This window comes from Sapajus apella, unplaced genomic scaffold, assembly GCF_009761245.1.
Source record: "Sapajus apella isolate SASKATOON/1434 unplaced genomic scaffold, GSC_monkey_1.0 scaffold4, whole genome shotgun sequence".
Classification (NCBI taxonomy): domain Eukaryota; kingdom Metazoa; phylum Chordata; class Mammalia; order Primates; family Cebidae; genus Sapajus; species Sapajus apella.
The window spans coordinates 8,111,410-8,128,062 of record NW_022436944.1 but is presented as its reverse complement, the minus strand read 5'-3'; the positions used below and the strand labels follow the sequence as shown (position 1 = coordinate 8,128,062).

At 38.5% G+C, this 16,653-nt stretch overlaps 1 long non-coding RNA gene across 1 annotated transcript; it reads right to left on the bottom strand.

Annotated features, from left to right (window-relative positions):
• Positions 1-12,390: 12,390 nt before the first annotated feature.
• LOC116539152 lies at positions 12,391-14,689 on the bottom strand. The gene is made up of 2 exons (XR_004263928.1): positions 12,787-14,689; positions 12,391-12,481 (listed from the first exon to the last, which is right to left on the bottom strand). It is a non-coding gene; the product is annotated as an uncharacterized LOC116539152 (long non-coding RNA).
• Between the last annotated feature and the right edge of the window lie 1,964 nt (positions 14,690-16,653).

The window sequence follows — 16,653 nt, the reverse complement described above, 5'->3', positions numbered from 1 at the left end:
TGGAGTGTAGTGGCGCAATCTCAGCTCACTGCAACCTCTGCCTCCTGGGTTCAAGCAGTTCTGCTGCCTCAGCCTCCCAAATAGCTGGGATTACAGGCATTTGGTACCATGCCTGGCTAATTTTTGTATTTTTAGTAGAGACGGGTTTCACTATGTTGGTCAGGCTTGTCTTGAACTCCTGACCTTGTAATCCATCTGCCTTGGCCTCCCAAAGTGCTGGGATTACAGGCGTGAGCCACTGCACCCGGCCTCAGGAATTCCATATGTTGCTAAATCTTACTAAAATATAATTGTTTTGTTACAGTTGGGCTGCTGCTTTTTTGAGATAAAAATATTTGAGCCTTTGGTAATATACCTTTATTTTCTCTGGAGAACAAAGTTGATCAGGTAATAGGGACTTCATTCATTTTCATTGCCAGACTTTTCTGACTTATAACTTGGGGAGCCTCTTGGGACAATTGTTACCAAATATTGAGCACCTACCATATTTTAGGTCTAGGTGTTTTATCTATTTAAAGTGCTTTATTATTATTATTATTATTGTTACTTGTATTTCTGCTGTGATAGGCAGACAATTTTGACTGAAGCCCCTGGTAAAAGATAATGAATTAAAAGGCTACACATTGATATTATTTATTTTTTTGTGTGTGTGAGACGGAGTCTTAATCTGTTGCCCAGGCTGGAGTGCAGTGGTGTGATCTCTGCTCACTGCAACCTCTGTCTCTCAGGTTCAAGTGATTCTCCTGTCTCAGCCTCCTGAGTAGATGGGATTACAGGCGCCTGCCACCACGCCTGGCTAACTTTTTTGTATTTTTGTTGGAGGCAGGGTTTCACCGTGTTGGCCAGGCTGGTTTCGAACTCCTGACCTCAAGTGATTCTGCCTGCCTCAGCCTCCCAAAGTGCTAGTATTACAGGCGTGAGCCACACCTTATGCAACCACTGATGTTAATTTGATAATTTGATTTAGAGAGATGAGTCATCCAATTTTTCTCTAGCTTAGTTTTCTTTTTTTTTTTTCTTTTTTTTTTTTTTTTTGAGACAGTTTCATTCTTGTTGCCCAGGCTAGAATGCAATGGCGTGATCTCGGCTCACTGTAACCTCCATCTGCCAGGTTCAAGCAATTCTCCTGCCTCAGCCTCCCAAGTAGCTGGGACTACGGCATGTGTCACCACGTCTGGCTAATTGTTTTTTTTTGAGATAGAATCTCACTCTGTCACCCAGGCTGCAGTGCAATGGCGTGGTCTCAGCTCACTTCAACCTCCACCTCCTGGGTTCAAGAGATTCTCCCGCCTCAGTCTTCCAAGTAGCTGGGACTACAGGCATGTGCCACCACACCCGGGTAATTTTTGTATTTTTAGTAGAGATGGGGTTTCACTATGTTGGCCAAGCTGGTCTCAAACTCCTGACCTCATGATCTGCCTGCCTTGGCCTCCCAAAGTGCTGGGATTACAGGCGTGAGCCACTGAGCCCAGTTATGCCTGGCTACTTTTTTTTTGTATTTTTTAGTAGAGACAGGGTTTCACCATGTTAGTTAGGTTGGTCTTGAACTCCTGAACTCAGGTGATCCACCTGCCTTGGCCTCTCAAACTGCTGGGATTACAGGCATGAGCCACTGTGCCCAGCCTTTTTTTTTTTTTTTTTTTTTTTAATATATACTTAGTTTTAACTATTTAATTGGAGAAAAACAGAATTATGGGCCCAGCCTCCAGGCCCAATAGTTTTCATTTTAGGCAAGCTCCCTTTTTTTGTTGTTTAAACTTTTTATTTTAAACTAATTACAGATTCACAGGAATTCCAAAAAAAATGTACCAAGGGATCCCATATGTCCTTTACTCAGCCTCTCCCAATGGTATCATCTTGTATAACTGTAGTACACTATCAAAACAAGGAAATTGTTATTGATATAATCCACACAGGTTATTCAGAGGGGATACAAGACATTAGAATGTAGAGAATATGTGAAAGTATGAGGCAATGCCCATGTATTGGAACCTTTTATAACCTTATACTTTAAGGGAAAAATTTCTATGACAGTGATGACAGTTGTTACCAAATATGGAGCACCTACTGTATTCTAGTTCTAGGTGTTTTATCTATGTAAAGTATTTTATTATTATTATTATTGTTATTTGTATTTCTGCCATTATAGGCAGGTAATAGTAATTAAGCATTTATGTGGCAGTCAGTTGTTTTTTTGAGATGAAGTCTCGCTCTGTTGCCCAGGCTGGAATGGAGTGGCAATATTTTGGCTCACTGCAACCTCCACCTCCCAGGTTCAGGTGATTTGCCTCCTGCCTCAGCCTCCCGAGTAGCTGGGATTACAGGCAGGAGCCACCATAACCAGCTAATTTTTGTATTTTTAGTAGAGACAGGGTTTCACCATGTTGGCAAGGCTGGTTTCGAACTCCTGACCTCAAATAATCCACCTGCCTCAGCCTCACAGAGCGCTAGGATTACAGGTGTGAGACACCACGCCCGGCCTGGCAGTCAGTCTTTTAAGCAATATATATATATATGTTAACCCATTGAATCCTCACAACCACCCTATGAGTTGAGTATACTCACTTTACAGATGAGAAAATTGAAATACAAAGAAGTTTAGTAATTTGCCCAAGATCACATAGTAGCTGCCATTTGAACTGGGTATGACACTAGAGCTGGCACTTCTAATTACCATGGTGCTATATATACTTCACTGTGCATGGCAACCTTTAAAGGCAGGCATTTCCATTTTCTGTTTGAGGAATGTAAGGTTCAAAGAAGTGAAGTAATTTGCTCAACACCCCACACAACTAACAGGTGCTAGAACCCTAGTTGGATTCCAGCCCTGTCTAGCTGTAAACTCCTGCTATTTCTAGTTGACCATTCTAGATAGACCCTGGCCTATCACAGTGATCCCAGCTGGATCTCTGACGAGGTCTAGTTCTGAAATGCCCGAGGAAATGGTTCGCAAACTTCAGAATGCATTTGAATAACCTGGAAGGTTAAAAACCAGATTGGTGGCTGCCATCTCCAGGGTTTCTGTTTCGGTAAGATTGGGATAGCCTCTAAAAATGTGGATTTCTAACAAGAGCTCAGGTGATGCTAATGGTATTTCAGTTCCTAGAATATGCTTTGACAACTACTAGATCTGGCCCAACAGAGCTCATTATAAAGTGGTTTCAGCATTAAGGTAAGAACAGAATTAAAGGTTAATTAGGCATCACACTAATAGATCATATGTAATGCAACACTTCAAAGTAATGCAAGTTGACTGGGCATGGTGGCTCACAGCTGTAATCCCAGCAATTTGGGAGGCTGAAGCAGGTGGATCGCTTGGGCCCAGGAGTTTGAGACCAGCCTGTGCAACATGGTGAAACCCTGTCTTTACAAAAAAAAAAGAAAAAAAAATAGAAAAAATTAGCCGGGCATGGTGGCATGCACCTGAAGTCCCACCTACTTGGGAGGTGGAGGTGGGAGAATCAGTTGGGCCTGGGAAGTCGAGGCTGCAGTGAGCCGTGATCACACCACTGCACTCCAGCCTGGGTGACAGGAGTAAGACCCTGTGTCAAAAAAAGGAAAAAAAAAAAAAAAGGAATGAGTGTGTAAATTCATTATCATACATCTCTTACTCAAAAAAATGTACCAAATAATTAGTGTTTCAAGGACAGCATTAACAAGCCAGTAATATCCAGTTCCATATTACTCTCTGAATAGATTTATGCACTGCTTTCCTGGGATTCTCTCTGCTTCTAGCTTTCCTCTTGAGTTTTCTCAAATGCTATTTTCTTTATGACATTCTTCACTAAGACTGGCTCTGCTGAGCATGCAAAGTGTATTCTGAGTCTTTTGGTGTTAACTTAAATCTCTTATACTCTGCCACTGCCTTCTCTAGCTCCTTGAAGGATCAAGCCTGTCCTTGTTCTTGAATCAATTCTCAAAGAGGCAGACTGTCTCCATTAACTACTCTTTCTCTGTTCCTGAATTGTAGCCCATTTGCCAGATATTCTGTTTACCTTCTACTAGCCTCCTTCTCAGGGCCCTACCCCTAGAGGTCCAGTCAGGAGGACTGGAGCTTCCTGCCCCATCTGGACTGACCTTTTGGAACTATCTCTGACGCCAACAAACAGAACTACTAGGTTAGCTTCTCTGTTTTTAATCACCCTGTACAGGGGGATTCCTTTACAATCAAAACAAGCAAAAAAAAGAAAACTGTTCATTCTTAATCCTTTTTATTTCTGCTAGTGGTGCTACTCAGTTACTCAAGCTGAAAACATTAAGTAACTTTGATTTTTCATCCTTTTCTTTTGCATCTCACGCTCAATCAGTGCCAAATCGTAATGATTAAGTATCTTCAGAGTCTCTCACATTTGCCTACTTTTCATTCTCAATGCCTCTGCCCTGTTCAAGACTTGTAAGAATTGTTTCATATTCATGATATCTCAGAGTTGGGAAAAAGTATAAATATTACTTAGATCAACCATCTGTTTTGTGCTTGCATTTTCCCTTCAATATTCCCATCAGGTGGTTTTTCCAACCTCAATACTTTTTGAGTCGTAGCCCATTCAGCCTTTGGAGGATATCGTTAGTTTTTCTTGTAAGAAACATGTGCATCTAATCATTTAAAATAAAAAGTAATTGTAATATTTAGGGTAAAAGCAATTAAGTATTTATGGAAATAACAAAGGGAAAATGCATTAAATAGAACTCTTTTTTGTATTTGTGACAATGACATAATTCTATCTTCAGTAATACCACACACCTAGATCATCTGTTTTGAAATGTGAGAATAGTAGTGCTAATCAAACTGGCAAAAATTAATTCTCATGAATATAAGTGTCTTTAATCATTTCAATGAAGACAGACTGATGTCCGAAAACAGAAGACTGCCTTGGATAATCTCACATAAGTAAGACTCTGAAGCATTTATCAGTTGTTTTTCTTTATTGCTGAGCATAGATTATATGTGACATATGGTACCATGTATACACACATGATTATAATTGTGTAACATGAATTAAAAGCCAGTGTAAGATTGACCCTTTTAAAGCATGGGATTTAGCCTTAAAATACACACCTCATAGGATTTATCAGATTTCTATTTATAGTCTGTCACCATGTTACACAAAACCCTGAAGTCTTTTGGAGAACTTCTCAAATAGGATTTCAATTGATTCTCCAGATGCCTATGAAGTAAAAGGTTTATAGCTCCTTGTGTTCTATTTACACATAGTTACCACTGGTTACCTTATGATGGACTTCAGAAAAAATCTTTAACACCAAATCTTTTAGTGTTTTTCTTCCTCCTTCCCCACTCTGTTGAATCCTGGAAACCCTTGTCTTTCACCTACATGCTTATCCCAACACTTTCATTAGGGCCTGTTAAAGGTTGCTGTTCATGTAACTACTGAGAATAAGAGCCTGGTAAGTGTTAGATCATCTTTAGAGCCCATTAGAATGTCTTGTGCCCTTGCTTTTTGACTACATCTCTTACAATCTGCCTAATCAAACCTTGATGTTCTACATGGCAGAACATAGCTACCACACTGATCCCAAATTAGACTTCCAGGTTTTTAGTTCTACTTATAAATAGAAGCATCAGAGGAAACGTTTAACTTGTAAGCAGATCAAGTCAATTAACAACAAGTAACACTACTATTTGGTTAAGTCAAGAATGTCATAGGACCATTTAGAGCAGTAGAAAAATATCAGTACCCAAGTGATCTAGAAGAGCTATTTAATTTCCAGAGATAAGAAATATCTGTTATTTTACATTTATCTTCTTACTTTTTTCTTATGCTCCTACTTGTGACATGAAAAGAGGAAAAAATTACCCTGCATTTATCGTCAAGATATTCATTAGCATGGGAAACTCTTTAAGAGTAATTAAATTTTGCTACAATACTCTTTAGTAATACCACACACCAGGATTCCACGTTCTGTTTTGAAACATAAGCAGAGACACACACATCTCTGTTTCCTCGTTGGACTTCTGTCAGTCTTCTTGGAGGCACTCTTGTGGCACTGAAGTGATCCAAATGGTACTCTGGCAAATCGCTGATCTTGGCACCTTTAAAATGATAATTCCCTTTAGGGATAATTTAAATACAATTTGTATTGTCTTTATTACAGTACCCAAGGTAATAACAAGGAAAGAAAGGAAAGGATAAACCACATGTGTGTTTCTACCCACCGCTCATATATAACCCCTTACTGTAGTGTATATCTTAGTATATACTGAGTGTAATTTATAGTGTGGTATATAGTACAGCATATATCTAAGGTTATAGTGTTGCACATAGTTAGGCCTGGCTTTATGGACACTTGACTCATACAGCCAAACAGAGCTCCATGCATGGCTTAAAACTCTGCTGTCACCATCTTAGAAATTCTGTTTTTAAATTGGGGGCTCCACATTTTCATTTTGCACTGGTCCTTACAAATATGTAGTCTGCCATAGTTAGTGTAGTGTATATGTAGTAAGCTACAGTGTACCTATAGCGTAGCATATCTATCTTGTACTCCTTACCTATCCACAATTCTTTTTTTTGGCATGCATTCCTTCCATTTTTTTCTTAAAACTATCTAATATTTCCAGTTTAAATGTAAACAAGTGATATGATTTGGCTCTGTGTCCCCACCCAAATCTTATCTTGCAGCTCCAATAATTCCCATGTGTTGTGGGAGGGACCCAGTGGGAGATGATGGAATCATGGTGGGGTGGGTGTCTTTCCCATGCTGTTTTTGTGATAGTGAATGGATCTCACAAGATCTGATGATTTAAAAAATAGGAGTTTCAGCTGGGAATGGTGCCTCACACCTGTAATCCCAGCACGTTTGGAGGCCGAGGCAGGCGGATCACAAGCTCAAGAGATCAAAATCATCCTGGCCAACATGGTGAAACCCCGTCTCTACTAAAAATACAAAAAACTAGCTGGGTGTACTGTCATGCGCCTATAGTCCCAGCTACTCAGGAGGCTGAGGCAGGAGAATCACTTGAACCCAGGAGGCAGAGGTTGCAGTGAGCCGAGATCATGCCACAGTACTCCAGCCTGGCAACAGAGTGAGACTCCGTCTCAAAAAACATAAAATAAAAAATAGGAGTTTCTCTGCACAAGCTCTCTCTTTGCCTGCTGACATCCATGTAAGATGTCACTTGCTCCTCCTTGCCTTTTGCCATGATTGTGATGCCTCCCCAGCTGTGTAAAACTGTAAGTCCAATAAACTTCTTTCTTTTGTAAATTGCCCAGTCTCAGGTGTGCCTTTATTAGCAGCATGAAGACGGACTAATATAACAAGTAAGGTAAATGTAAATATAATCACACTACATATATCATTCTGAAACCTGTTTTTTCATTTAACATATTAAGGACATTGCTTTCTGTTAATTTATCTATACTTTGTGATTTCTGAAGAATATTGTCTTGTATAGATAAACCGTAATTTATTTAATCAGTCTCCTACTGATGGACGTATATTGTTTCCTGTTCTTTGCTGTGACAGTGAATATATCTGAATATACATATTTGTGCACTTGCTCTATTATTTCCTTAGAATAAGTTTCTAGAAGTGGAATTGTTGAGTCATAGGGTAAGAACATTCTATGAACATTTTAAAAGGTGATAATACTACCAGGTTGCTCCACAGGATGATTATACCAGATTGTACCAATCTAAATCCCACCAATAGTGTACCAGCATGTTTGTTGCCCCACATGCTAAGTGAGCATAATAACTCAATTTCATCTCTGCTAATCTGATAGCTCCTACAATTTTCAATGGCTTTGGCTTGTGTTATTAGCTCACTGGGATATCACTGATTCTGCCAATATGGAATGGCAGTTTGTTGAATTAAACATCAGCGTACCTATCAAAGTGAGTACCTTTTAGGTAGTAATTTTGGATTGGCCTTTTTAGGCAAATGTGAGGTGCTCTAAGCACCCCAACTTTTCTTTTAAGCTAATAAGGTTTTTGCTTTCCATGTGTACCATTTAGGGATCCTGTAAGTGCTCAAAGAGATCTTCAGGACCCTGACCTTACTTTCTGCTCCTAATCCCTAACTATTTAAAAAAAAATTTAAAACAATTTCAGACTTTCACTAAAGTTGTAAAAGAATAGTACAAAGAATTCCCATATATCTTTCATCCAGATTCCCCAAATGTTAACATTTTACGAATTTGCTCTTGCTTCCCCTCTCTCTTTCCTTGAACTCTGAGAGTAAGTTGCAGACATGATGTTTCTTCCCCAAGTGCTTCAAGTTCATTTTCTTTCATAATCACAGTCTAATTATGTCAGTCAGGAAAATTGACACGAAATTCTTATCTATAGACATTACTTAAATTTTGTCAATTTTCCAAAAAATATTCATTATAGAAAAAGAAGAAAAAAATTGGGTTCAGGATTCAAACCAGCATCATACATTGCATTTAGTTGTCATAAGTACCTCCTTTCTCTTTTTGATATTTTTTTCCAGAGAAATCTTAAAATGATGTAGATACATACTTTTTGGCAACATAAATTCTAAAAATATGGTTGTTTAGTTTTTTTGTATCTGGATGTTCTAAAGCAGAGTGACGTTGCTTAAAAAGGAAAACACAAGCTGGATACAGTGGGTCATGCCTGTACTCCCAGCACTTTGGGAAGCTGAGGTGGGCAGATCACCTGAGATCAGGAGTTTGAGACCAGCTTGGCCAATAAGTTGAAACCCCATCTCTACTAAAAATACAAAAATTAGCCAGGTGTAGTGGTGCGCACCTGTAATTCCAGCTACTTGGGAGGCTAAGACAGGAGAATTGCTTGAACCCAGGAGGCAGAGGTTGCATTAAGCAGAGATGGAGCCACTGCACTCCAGCCTGGGTGACAAGACTCTTTCTCAAAAGAAAAAAAAAAAGTGAAAGACAAGATCCAACAGGTTAGCAAAGTGGTGTATTCTGACCACAGATAATAGAAATTTGCTGCATTAAATCATAAGTTGCAAAAAATTAAAATTTCAAAATCCTTTAACAATACTCTGAACCTAAAGAAAAGATTTTCCAGAGGCTTTCTTGGTGGTTTGTTCGTTTATTTGTTTTTTGAGACGGAGTCTTGCTCTGTCAGCCAGGCTGGAGTGTAGTGCTGCAATCTCGGCTCACTGCAACCTCTGCCTCCCAGGTTCAAGCGATTCCCCTGCGTCAGTCTCCTGAATAGCTGGGATTAGGGACATACACCACCATGCCCAGCTAATTTTTATATTTTTAGTAGAGACAGGGTTTCACCATGTTAGTCAGGTTGGTCTCGAACTCCTGACCTTGTAATCCGCCCGCCTCAGCCTCCCAAAGTGCTGGGATTACAGGCATGAGCTACTGTGCATGGCTTTCCAGAGAATTTCTAAATGGATTGTTTGCCACCTTTGCTAGTGGTAACAGCTGTTGAGAAGTTTTATTTTATTATCTGCAAATAAAGTTACCTCCAAGTCCCTAGAAAGCCTAAGAAAAGGGAAAATTAAACAGACATAATGAGAAATACTTTTTTCCCACTCAACACTGTAAATGAAGAGCATTTGTGTTCTTCATAAGATAACACTAAACAGCTTTCCTTTCTCTTGAATCTTTTATTAAAGACCAAAATAACATGTAGATCCAAAATGGTGGCATAGCAGCAAGCTGGTGTCACTCTCCCACACAGAAAACTAAAAACAAACAAACAGCACCAAGATTATCACCAGCAATATCCCAGAACTCAAATATGAAGAAGAGACAGTTACTGGGTCCACAGCAAAGTGAAAAAAACTGAGAAGACAGAGAATCAGACTTCCACATCCATCATGTCCTTCCCCACATTTGGCCCAGCAATAAGGGTGGGAAAATTCTTCCTCAACACAGTTTCTACACTGGAAAAGGTGAGATTGAAGTGGACAACCAGCTTCTCTACCAATTTGGGTTCCCTCGCAGAAGACTTGTGCCTGCCTTAACCACAGGAAGCATCGTGAGTGCCTAAAGGGAGAAATGTCCCTGAGAGTAGGCAGAGACAAAGGAAGGAGGCATTACTACCAGGTAGCTTTGAAAACTCTGCTCTGTAACTCAGCTTAAGAGGACGCCAAATGAGAATGATTGCTCAGCAGCAACATGCTGTAGGAGATTTGTTCCACAGGTCCCCTGGGCACAAACCACTAGCCAGCCTTCCACACTGCCAAAATATCTTCTTTAGGGTTTCCCCAATTTAGGAAGGGCACTGATAAGATTGTTTGCTACAACTGAGGTGAAGCTGGGCTTAAGGAGCCACCTAGAACTGAAAAGGAGGCAGCAATCTAGTGGTTAAGGACCTCTAAGCAAATATATCTAATAAAAACCAAAATAAGCTAGTCAAAGAAGACTAGGATAAATAATCCTTCAATGCAAAGACACAGATGTACATCCATAAGAAACAACAGCAAATAGGGAAAGATGATCTCCTCAAATGGACAAAGCAAGGAACCAGTAACTGACCCCAATGAGATGGCAGTATGTGACCTCTCTGACCAACGATTTAAAATGGCATTCTTATGGAACTCAGTGATTTTTAAGATGACACAGAAAAGCAATTCAAAAGTTTATCAGGGAAATTTAACAAAGAGATTGAAATAAAAAAAAATCAAACAGAAATCTTGGAGCTGAGAGAAACATTTGCTGAACTGAAATTAGAGGCCCTCAACAGCAGGCTGGATCAAGCAGAGGAAAAAAATAAATCAGTGCTCTGAAAGACAAGTTATTTGAAAATACACAATGAAAGGAGAAAAAAAAAAAAAAACGAAACCAACGAAGATCAGCTACAAGATATAGGAAATTGCCTCAAAAGACCAAATCTAAGAATTACTGGTGTTCCAGAGGGAGTTGAGCAAGAGCATGGGGTAGAAAGTTTATTCAAAGAAATAATAAAATAAAACTTTCCAAAACTTGAGAAAGATGTAAATATTCAGGTACAGGAAGGTCAGAGAACACCAAACAGATTTGATTCAAATAAAACTAGTCCAAGGCATATAATAATACTCAAAGGACAAGGACAAAGGAAAGATGCTAAAAGGGGCATGATAAAATAAGCAGATAACATGTAAAGAAGCTCCAGTTCATCTGGCAACAGACTTCTCGATGGAGGCCATACAAGCCAGCAGGGAGTGGAATAACAAATTTAAAGTTAGGGAATTTTTAAAATTGCTATCCAAGAATACTGTCTCCAGCAAATTTATCCTTCAACTATGAAGGTGTCAAAAGTCTTTCCCAGACAAACAAAACTGAGAGAATTTACCATCATCAGATTTACCTTACTAGACATATGAAATGGAGCTCATCAAGAAAAAAATCCTAATGTGCAAAACAAAAATAAAAGAAAACTAAAAAACCATTTGAAGCTATAAAATCCGCTGGTAAATCTAAGTACATGGACAAACTCAGAATACTCTCATACTGTAATTGTTAGTTGCATTCTACTCATAATTCTAGTATGAAGCCCAAAAGACAAATCTATCTAAAATGATAATAACTACAGTAACCTGTCAAGAGATAGGTCATTTAAAACACATAAATTGAGACAACTAAAAGTCAAAATGGGGAGGAGAGTGGAGTTAACATGTAAATTTTTTTAGTTTTTTCTTTGTTTTTATTCTATTTTTTGTGATCTAAGTTGCCATCTCTGTAAAATAATTTCTTATATCATTAAGATGCTTTTTATAATTCTCAAAGTAACCACAACACAAAAACCTATAATAGATACACTAAAAATAAAAAGCAATGAATTAAAAGTACTACCAGAGAAAACCACTTAACCATGAAGGAAGACAGTAACAAAGGAAGCAAGAAGAATAAGGTACAAAACAACCAGAAAATAAGATACAAAATGGCAGTAGTAAGTCTTTACTTACCAATAATAACACTGAATATAAATGGACTCACTTCTCTGATTAAAAGGCATAGGGTGGCTGAATGGAGAAAGGAACAAGACTCAGCTACATACTACTTACAAGAAACTGATTTTGCCTATAATGATACACATGGACTGAAAGCGAAGAGGTGGAAAAAGAGATACTATGCAACTGAAAAGAGCAAGAGTAGCTATACTTATCTCAGATAAAATAGACTACAAATTAAAGAGACAAAGCACGTCACTATATAATAAAAAAGGAGTCAAGTTGACAAGAGGATTTAACAATTATAAATATGTATGCACCCAAAACAGGAGCTCCCAAGTATATAAAACAAACATTAATATATCTAAAGGGAGAGATAGATCACAATACAATAATAGTAGGGGACTTTAATACCCTACTGTGAGTAATGGATAGATTATCCAGACAGAAAATCAACAAAGAAACATTGGAGTTAAACTACACACTAGACTTAACAGGCCAAACTTATTTACCGAATATTTTACCCAGCTGCTGCAAAATGCATATTCTCTTTAACAGCACATGGAACATTCTCCAGAACAGACCATATCTTAGGCCGCAAAACAAGCCTGAACAAATTTTAAACAGTAGAAATCATATCAAGTATCTTTTCTGGCCAGGTATGGTGGCTCGTCCCTGTAATCCCAATACTTTGGGAGCCTGAGATGGGAGGATCACTTGAGCCCAGGGGTTTGAAAGCAGCCTGGGCATCAGAGTGAGACCTCATCTCTACAAAAAATAAACAAAATTAACCAGGCAAGGTGGCACCTGCCTGTAATCCCAGCTACTTCAAAGGCTTAAGTGGGTGGATCACTTGAGCTTGGGAGCTTCAGGCAGCAGTGAGCCAGCCTGGACAACAGAGAAATACTCTGTCTCTAAAAAAATAAAATAAAAATAATTTTAAAAAATTACCTTTTCTGGCCACAGTGGAATAAAACTAGAAATCAATAATAAGAGAAACCTCAAAAGCTTCACAAACAAGTGGAAATTAAACAACATGCCCATGAAAGACAACTGGATCAATGAATAAATTCAGAAGGAAATTTAAAAGTTTTTGAAATTAATGAAAAGGAAAATACAATATACCAAAAATCTGTGGGATAAAGCAAAGCAGTACTAAGAGGGAAGTTTATAGCCATAAACACCTATCTCGAAAGAGTAGAACGACCTCAAATAAACAACTTTATAATGCACCTCAAGAAACTAGAAAAACAAACACGAAAACAAACCAAAATTAGTAGAAGGAAGGAAATAATAAAGATTAGAGCAGAAATAAATGAAACTGAGACTAAAAAGTATTATGGAAGATCAATTAAATGAAAAGGTTTTTTTTTTTTTTTTTTTTTTTTAAAGATAAAATCGCCGAACCATTAGCTAGACTACGAAGAAAAAAGAGAGAAGAGCTAAATAAACAATCAGAAACAACAGAGATGGCAAAAATGCAAAGGATCATTAGAGATTATTGTAAACAACTATATGCCAACAAATTTGAAAACTTAGAAGAAATGGATAAATTCCTGGATACAGCAACCTACCAAGATTAAACCATAAAAATATAGAAAACCTCAATAAACCCATAATGAGTAATGAGAGCAAAGCTGTAATAAAAAGTGTACCATCAAAGAACAGCCTAGAACCTCATGGCCTCACTGTTGGATTCTACTAAACATTTAAAGAAGAACTAATACCAATTCTACTGAAACTCTTTTTAAAAAATGGAAGAGAAGGAAATATTTCTAGTCTTATTCCATTGGGCCATCATTTCCCTGATACAAAATCAGAGAAGGACACAACAAAAAGAAAACTACAGGTCAATATCCTTTATGAAAATAGATGCAAAAAAGAAAAAATCCTTAAGAAAGTACTAGCAAGTTCTCTTTCCCATCTTGCAAGATGGTGGGTGAAAAAGTTGAGAAGCTGGACACTAAGGAGAAGAAACCTGAAGCCAAGAAGGCTGATGCTAATGGCAAGGTGAAAAAGGGTAACAAAAAGGCCAAGAAAAGGAAGCTTCATTGCAGCTGAAATCCTGTCTTTGTCAGAGGAATTGGCAGACATTCTCAATCTGTATGTATTGCAGAAACATCATGTACAAGAGGAAGTACTCAGCCAGTAAATTAAAGATTCAAAAGAAAAAGGAGGTGTTTGCAACTATTGTAACACAAAATCAGTTGGTGGTGACAAAATTGAAGGTACTCAGGTGGTTAAACTTTGCAAAATCTATAGATTTATCCTACTGAAGATGTGCCCTGAAAGCTGTTGAGCTACAGCCAAAAATCCTTCAGGCAGCACAGAGAAAACGGCGAGGCAGCATCACTCCCAGGACCATTTTGCCCCTCTTCCCTGGGCACCACAGAGGCAAGAGGGTGGTTTTCCTGAAGCAGCTGGGCAGTGGCTCCTTACTTGTGACTGGATCTCTAGTTCTCAATTGAGTTCTTCTATGAAGAACACACAAGGAATTTGTCATTGCCACCTCCACAAAAATTGTTACCAGCAATGTGAAAATCCTAAAACATCTTACTCATACTTCAAGAAGAAGCAGCCGTGGAAGCCTAGACAATGGGAAGGTAAGATCTTCAACAAAGAAGAAAAGAAAAAAAGAGGAGATTACAGAGAAGTGCAAGGTTGACCAGAAAGCTGTGGAGTTGCAAATTTTACTAAAAATCAAAGAGATTCCTCAGCTCCAGGGCTGCTTGTGATCTTTGTTTTCCCTGATAAATAAAATTTATCCTCAGAAATTGGTGTTCTAAATATCTTAAGAATAATTTAATTAATTTTTGATGTGTTGTTGAATTTGGCTTTCTGGTTTATTTTTTAAAATGTATTTGTAAATACACACACACACAAATATCAACAACATATCAAAAAGATCATTCACCATTACCAAGTGGGATTCATCCCATGGATACATGGATGGCTCAACATATACAAATCAATAAATATGACATGTCACATTAACAGAACCAAGAACAAAAGCAATATGATTATTTCAATAAATGCTGAAAAGTATTTGATAAAATTCAACATTTCTTTTTAACAAAAGCCCTCATCTAATTGGGCATAGAAGAAACATAACTAAAAATAATAGAGGTCATATATGACAAACCTACAGATAACATTATTCTGGTAAAAACTGAAGTCCTTTCCTCTAAGAGCTGGAGTAAGACAAGGATTGCCACTTTCACTGCTTTTATTTAACCTTATACTGGAAGTCCTGGCCAGATCAATGGCAAGAGAAAGAAATAAAGAGCATCTAGATTGGAAAGGAAGAAGTCAAATTACCCTTGTTCACAGATAACATAATCTTACACTTAGAGAAAATTCAAGATTCCACCAAAAGCCTGTTAGAACTTATTAAAAAAACTCAATAAAGTTGTAGGATATGACATCAACATACAAAAATCAGTAGCATTTATATACACCAATAGTGAACAATCTGAAAAAGAAATCAAGAAAGCAATCCCATTTAAAATAGCTACAAAGAATATAAAATACCTAAGAATCAACTTAACCAAAGAAATAAAAGATCTATACAAAGAAAACTATAAAACACTTATATAAAAACAGTTGAAGAGGACACACAAAAAGATGTTCCATGCCTGTGGATTGGAAGAATTAATATTGTTAAAATGACAACACTACCCAAAACAATTTATAGATTGAATGCAATCTCTATCAAAATACCAGTGACATTCTTCACAAAATACAAAAAACTTCTAAAATTTATATGGAACCACAAAACACCCCAAATAGCCAAAACACTCCTGAGCAAAAATAACAAAACTAGAGGCATCACACATCTGACTCTAACACTTACCACAGGCAGAGGGGTGGAGTAAGATGGCAGAATAGAAGGCTGCATTATTTGTCTCCCCCACCTCCCATAGGAACATCAAATTTAACATCTACACACACACACACACACACACACACACACACACACACACACACACACGCACACACACTTTCATAAGAACCAAAAGCTAGGTAAGCACTCACAGTACCTTGTATTAACTTCACATCACTGAAAGAGGCACTCAAAAGGTCAGGAAAGACAGTCTTTAATTGCTGTTTCCTGGTCCCCCAGTAGTGGCTGTGTGGTGTGGAGAATCTGTGTGCTTGGGGAGGGGAAACACAGTGATTGTGAAACTTTTCATTGAACCCAGTTCTGGCGAGCCTTGTCACTCAGTGCTCTGGGGTTCTAAATAAACTTGAAAGGCATTCTAGGCCACAAGGACTACAACTCCCAGGTGGGTCTTAGTGCTGAGCTGGGCTCAGAGCCAGTGGACTGGTTGGGGGGGCACATAACCTACTGAGACACCAACCAGGGCAGCTAATGGAGTGCTTGTGACACTCCTTCTCCAACCCTAGGCAGCACACCTTGCAGGTCTGAGAGAGATCCCTCCTTTCCGCTTGAGGAAAGGAGAAGGAAGAGTAAAGAGGACATTGTCTTACATCTTGGACACCAGCTCAGCCACAGTAGGACGGAGTACTGGGCATAGTCATGAGGGTCCCATTCCAGGCCCTAGTTCCTGGACAGCATTTCTAGACACACCCTGGGCCAGAATGGAACCTGCTGCCTTGAAGGGAAGGAGCTAGCCATGGAAGCACCCATCATTACTTGCTAACTAAAGAGCACTTGGTCCCTGAATAACTAGTAGCAATATCCAGGTATTCTGAGCTCTGGTTGAGACTCTGAGAATTGCCAGCTTCAGGTGAGACACAGCACATTCTCACCTGTAGTGGCTGTAATGAGACACTCCCTCTGCTTGAGAAAAGCAG